This window comes from Silene latifolia, chromosome 2 (genome assembly GCF_048544455.1).
Source record: "Silene latifolia isolate original U9 population chromosome 2, ASM4854445v1, whole genome shotgun sequence".
Classification (NCBI taxonomy): Eukaryota; Viridiplantae; Streptophyta; class Magnoliopsida; order Caryophyllales; family Caryophyllaceae; genus Silene; species Silene latifolia.
Window position 1 is genome coordinate 86,125,009 of NC_133527.1, and position 6,303 is coordinate 86,131,311.

The 6,303-nt window shown below is 33.4% G+C and overlaps 1 long non-coding RNA gene across 2 annotated transcripts; it reads left to right on the top strand.

Moving 5' to 3' along the window:
- Positions 1-439: 439 nt before the first annotated feature.
- Positions 440-2,721, top strand: LOC141629909 (uncharacterized). 2 transcript variants are annotated; one of them, XR_012537382.1, is made up of 4 exons: positions 440-767; positions 985-1,065; positions 1,278-1,339; positions 2,432-2,721. It is a non-coding gene; the product is annotated as an uncharacterized LOC141629909 (long non-coding RNA). The 2 variants fall into 2 exon arrangements; XR_012537381.1 differs by having other exon boundaries at positions 985-1,339.
- The last annotated feature ends 3,582 nt before the right edge of the window (positions 2,722-6,303 follow it).

Sequence of the window (6,303 nt, forward strand, 5' to 3'; positions counted from 1 at the left end):
TCTTGTGCACAAATCCTATTATAACTTCTGGTTTATTTCCATATTCACAAAATTCAGTCTTTCTAGTTTCCAAAACATCTTTCAGATTGAAAAATCGTTGAGAAACGAAGTCGTGGTGAGTGATTGAAAATCGCTGCTCAAGTCTGCCTTTTGAACGTGTTGTTTCGTGATTTCAAAATTCAATTTCAATTATCTTCGTCGACGACGGTCCCTCGAGATAAAATCTACGATCGATTACGACCCAAGACGGTGTCAACGATACATGTAGGTTAAGGGTGCATCAAATCCTCCTTCTTTCCCTTTTTATTTCGTTATTTTTATTTGTTTTTCTATCGCTTATCTATATTTAACTTATAAAAGAATAACCACTATAGACTATATTGTACACGTGTCGACTTCTCAAGCAAAATTTTCCCGCCTGACTGCTTAACACTACGGTATATGTGTGACCATGTAACCCTAAAATTGTCCAAAGACAAAAACTCACATCTTCTTAGCCGCCTTCCACTATCTTCTACTCTATAATTATTTTGGATGAATTCATCTCAATTATCATCCATGGAAGAACACAAAAATTTCTACCTATTTGCTTTTACATTTTCTCCTCAGATCAGCCAACCATAACATACACCTTCGAACGATCCCCCATGAACCGGTTCCCTTGCCCTTTTTCTCTCGATTTTTCGATACTAATTGCGAAAGTAATTCTTGAATATTGTAGCTTCTCCGTGGGTTTATAGCAATGATCCAAGAACACTAACATTGAGGTAACAAATTTCTCAATAAAACATCTTTATCGTTTTATTTCTACTTAATTTTTCTGAATTTTAAGTAGGGAAGGTGTGTTCCCTTTTGTCGTTTCGATTTAACTTATTTTTTAAAATTATTGGGGTTTGATAGAGAAATTCACTCATTTATAGGTAAATTTTCTGTTGTTCTATTATTTTGGTTAATTTATTATTCAATTTGTAATATTTGCAACAGGCTACAACATCGAAGATTTGGGACGAATCTAACAGTCTGATTTGTGCGATGGAGTTTCAAGTTGATTGTATCATTTCCCTGGTATGTTTCATTGTTTGTTTCAACTAGCAAGTTTAGATTTGATTTTTTTTTTATATATAAATTGGAGGAGTACTACTCCAACTTTTAATGTCAGTTAAGATATGTTTAATAGTATTGTATTAATTTACTTCCTTCTCTATTCGGAATTGTGATTACATGTGTTCACTTTATTGTTATCACTCTTAAAACCCCATATTTGAGGGTTTGTACAGGTCGTTCTTCTTTGAGAGATTCTCACAGAGTTGCAATTCTATGATAGTTGACATTCCGCAAGGTCAGTTTTCTATAAAGTGTTTCTTTTTATCTACAATTACGCTAAATTTCTTTATCACTACTCTTATACTTGATAATAATGAATAAATCATTTAGTTTTTATGGAAAAACTCCTACAGAACGCATTAGCTACTTACCTAACTACTAAACCAGTACATCCTTGGGCAGATCCCACATTAGCGTCAAGACAATAAGACAGCTATTGATAAGCTATTAGAGTTAGTATGTAGTTTCCTAAACCTTTGTTATCAATTTCATTAAACATAGTTTGTTTCATTGTTTGTTTCAACTAGCAAGTTTACAATGATCTGAAAGTATACATGTTAGTCTCCCTCTAACATATGCATTTTCCTTGAATTTGATATTTTTCCACCATGCTACTTATTCTACCATTTTTATCTTGCCTGGTAGTACTCAACATTCGTATACGAGTACTACACAATCTCATATAGTCATATTGGATTATTTAGCGACGAGATATTTTCCAATTTTACATGCTCAAAAGCTTCACCCTAGATTTATTATTCAGTTTGTTTGCATTGATTAGTGTTCTTGGAATGTCTGATTATTGGCCGTACAAACTATGTAACCTTTGGTTGTCCAAAATACTCATATGTCATCTAGCCGATACAGGCTGTATGTGGAAGTCTTGTAAAATGTGCTGATGACAACAGTTGGCATTGTTGAATAAAAAATATTGGGTTTCAAGGTTTCCATTTTTTAATTGAAATTATAGACAAGTTCTACATTTACCTAAATTTGTATTGCATCTTATTTTGAATTAATTCATGTCACTAATATGTTTGTGTATTTTGCATGGCCACTAAACTTAAAAACAATATTTTATCTTATATAAATGAAAAAATGCAATTGTAACTTTACATCGGTTTTGTTGTTTGACGATAAATCTTTTGTTGATAACAAATTGCTGATCGTTTGTATAGAACGTTATAAATCTAAGTAAAAGAGTGGTATGACATACAGTGTAATGTTTGAATGATTTTGCTCATATCCCGTGCAACTAATTAAATGAGTACCAGATTTAACTTAGTCAGTCATATTTCTTATATATTGGTATGACTATTACTTTCAGATAGGTCTATGAGAAAATCAGAAAAGCTCTTCCATTAAATTGGCCTCTGAAATCAAGGCTTGCTTCATTTTGATCAAGGTTTCGTCAGGTTAATCACTGACAAAGAATGTCCTCTTTGATTGAACTCAAATGTAATACTTGAGTTTGAAATTATTCTATACTCAAGCTAATTATTCTATACTCAAGCTTAGCACAGTTGGAAATATTGTTAATGCTGATTTTGTAAATCTATAGGGCACCGAATTGGTGCTTAAACAAGGGTGTCGCCTATCATTTATGATGTTAATGTATTCGGAGCTTTTACTTCGAGTTGTTATGGAGCTTAGCTTAATCACTTCAAATTGTTGATGAGAAATGTAGATCATAATTTTGGTTTTTTTTTTTTTTGGCAAAATCTACCTTTTATTATTTTTTTGTTGTTTTAGACTACCTTTTTTCAACAACTCAACGGAAAATCAAAGAGAGATTTGGTAAGTTTACCAAAATTACCCTATCTTGCATACCGTGTTGAAATCGGACAATAATGACTAACTACATGTCTACAACCAAACTGCATTTTAACTCCATACAAGTAAAAGTTAGGTAAATGTAGTTACATACATATGACTTCGCCAAATAGGGTCTAGGCGAGATTAGAACATGAAATAAGTGTGCGTGATATGGTTTAATGTTGATAAATCTGTCTAAACTATTAGCATAGCCCCCGATTGTTGATAAAAAATAACAAAAAAAAAAAAGAAGTTCAGAACAAAAAAAAAAGATAACTTTTTACAAACACTCGGTGGGAAATTATTCAACGTTTTCTTATCCTCCGTGCTTATGTAGGTAGTTATGGGAAATTATTCAACGTTTTCTTAATTTCTTTGACGCACATTGTACTTCACTCGGTGAAAATCAGACTTATACAAGTAAAACCACAATTCTCGCAAAAAAAAAAAACCAAAATAGAAAATTAAGTCTAAGAAGGAAAACTACAAGTTTCTCCATTATTAGGGACTATTATAATAATTTTAAACATTATCTATATATTTTTCTATTTATGCCCGTGCAATTTGCACGGGTCCTAAGCTAGTTTTATATATTATACATCGTCTAAGATCGTTAACTATGAAACACTAGTATAGTATGAGTATAAGTTATAGTGCCATTCCGAATACCCGCGTTGACTTGAGTTGGGAAAGAAATCCGCCAGATTGGTCGGTCGTATCCCCTTCTCATTTACATATCCTCGTATTTGGAATCTATTTAATTAAATCAATCTAATTGACGTAGTATGTTATTTGTACCTTTGTTTTAACTTCGATCTTTTCATTCATCGTAATAGTAGGCCACCTTTACACAATTCTTTCAACTAATTTAACACCTCAATTTACTTCGTTAATTCATTAGGCATCTTAGGATTAAAATAACATTATTGTAAATGAAATTTGCAATCTTCTAATTTTTTAATTGAATTCATCTTCCCATTCACTAATTTTCTCGCTAGCATGGAAGTGCGTGCTTAACACCTTTCCATTTGCACTCGTTGACAAATTAGAATTGTTTTTAACCTAGTTCGTAATTATTTAATTTAATTTATAATTAATTAACCTTTAATTTGTTTTACTTGTTTATAATATTGTAAATTTTGTTTTTATTATTTTTTAAGGTTTAAAATATGTAAATTTAATTTAGTGAATTTTTCCGTAATTTATTTTGCTGATTTCGAAATTAAAATGCAATTAACTTTGTTTTCTACAAAAACCGTGCACTGCACGGGTCAGTTCTGAATTCTGATCCGTGCACTGCACGGGTCTGTTCTGACTTCTGATCCGTGCACTGCACGGGTCTGCTAGTTTTGATTTCTTTTCTTCTTTTGTTTCTTTAATTGTTTATTAATCCTATTTTAATAAATATCGATTGGTGAATAATTTTAATTAGTTGGGTTCAATTTAATCAATAAGTTGTACCTAATTTATTTCAAACCCTTGTATTTGTTTAATTTAATTTAATTAGTTTAATTCTAGTCTAATTTGTTTACTAATTAATAAATCGGCTAACATCAATAACCAATCTAACTTAGTTTTAGCCTTTTTGTTTACATTTATTTTATTTGTTAAGTCATAATAGTTTAAGTTGTTTTTTGTTAGTTTGTATTGTAATTTTGTATCATGTATATAGGTTTTATTTTAATTGAGTCAAAATAATTTCGATAGTTGTTGTAATTAGATCGAGTTGTAATTTATTTCTCGTTGTGTCAGCATGAAATGCCTGGGTTGTAATAGGATAGATCCCAACGGCTCCCCCATTCCTCCTAAGTCGTGTTTGCGCATCTTTTATTTCAAATCAACCAACATGCTAAAACAACTTTGACAAAGTTAGTATTCATGCATTAAACGACATAGAAATTGTTGTCACATGTTAGGGTTTTAAAACGATGTTTGCATATCATATATCGTAGTAGCTACGACCTTGTTTGAAATCCGATACTTGACTTAGTAGAGGCCGTTATTGACGGGCGGGGTTAGGTGTCCTTATGGGCTTCCTAACACGTACCCTCACCCCTTACTCAAAATCTATGGTTTGTGGATCCGTCTAAATACCATTGGATAACGAGAGTCATTCAAATCGAGTGATATAGGGTACAAGTCTTTATCTTTAATCACTCGTAGTCGATTGGCTTTATGCTTTTCGATGAAAGGTGTAAAGTTGACTTGAACAGTTCCAAGTTCCCATAAAACTTGGTGGCGACTCTAATTTGTCTTAATTAGATTCGAAAGAACCTCGAGTCGATAATGCCTAGTGTGGATCCCGCGGACGCAGTTCCCGCGGGCGTTGTCCACACTCGGGAAGAGAACTTGGTGCGCATTTCAAGGCCTGAAAGACATATTTGCGAGAGTTTAGAAGCGAACTACCAGTTACAGCCTTATTCAGATGGCCATATTCAGACTGACCTACATGGTCTATAGACCGTCAGAATGCTTCTCGACATTGCAGCCTTATTCAGATGGCCATATCTCGAGTTATAGACTTGATAATCAAGTGATTCCATATGGAGGTGAAAGCTTATCCTCTTAGCTTTCCAACGCCGCGTAGAACGCCTGATTTGATCAAGTAACGAAGAAATGACAGCTGTTTTAAGATCGGTGCGCGCTGCAGGAATTATTAGAAGCTACTGTACAACGCTTGTGGTCGATCGACTGGCCTCAGTGGTCGATCGACCACTCCACGAGCTGATACGCAAGTTAAAAGATCGAGAATAAGAAAGCCCAATGTATTCTTAGGTTTGGAAATAAGAACTACGTTGTATTCCTATATAACGCAACTTTAGTTTTCAGAATAATCATGAAGTTTTTATCATTAAGTTCTTATCATTAGTTTAGGGAAATAATTAGGGTTTGGTTTTCGAGTTTAATCATTCAATACAATTCCTTTCGTTCGTGCTTTTGATCTTATGCCTTCAATTCTTCTACTGGTATTCTTTTGTTCCATAATTTCAGTTTTATTGCTTTATTTCATTCGTAGCTAGAATTGCTAGAATAGTTTCTCATAAGCCAAATTATTGTTTTATGCTAGTCTTTTGTTCAGTTAATTTAATCATGAATTCGTCTGTTTTATTAGTCAATTTTATCGTTGTTATTACCTTCAGTATGAGCAGCTAAATAACCTTGCTAAGATGTAGGGGATCTATGGCGTAGATGGCAGTAGAATAGGTAACTCCGCATTAGGGCTTGGTCGATCGACTGGCTTAACTAGTCGACCGACTGAGCCGGTTGTTCGATCGACTGGGGTAGGTGGTCGATCGACTGACTTCGTGTCTGATTAGCACCGTATAATTCGTTAAGTGCAATATTTAAAAATGAGACCGAGAGGAGACTTGTTAGATGCTTGGT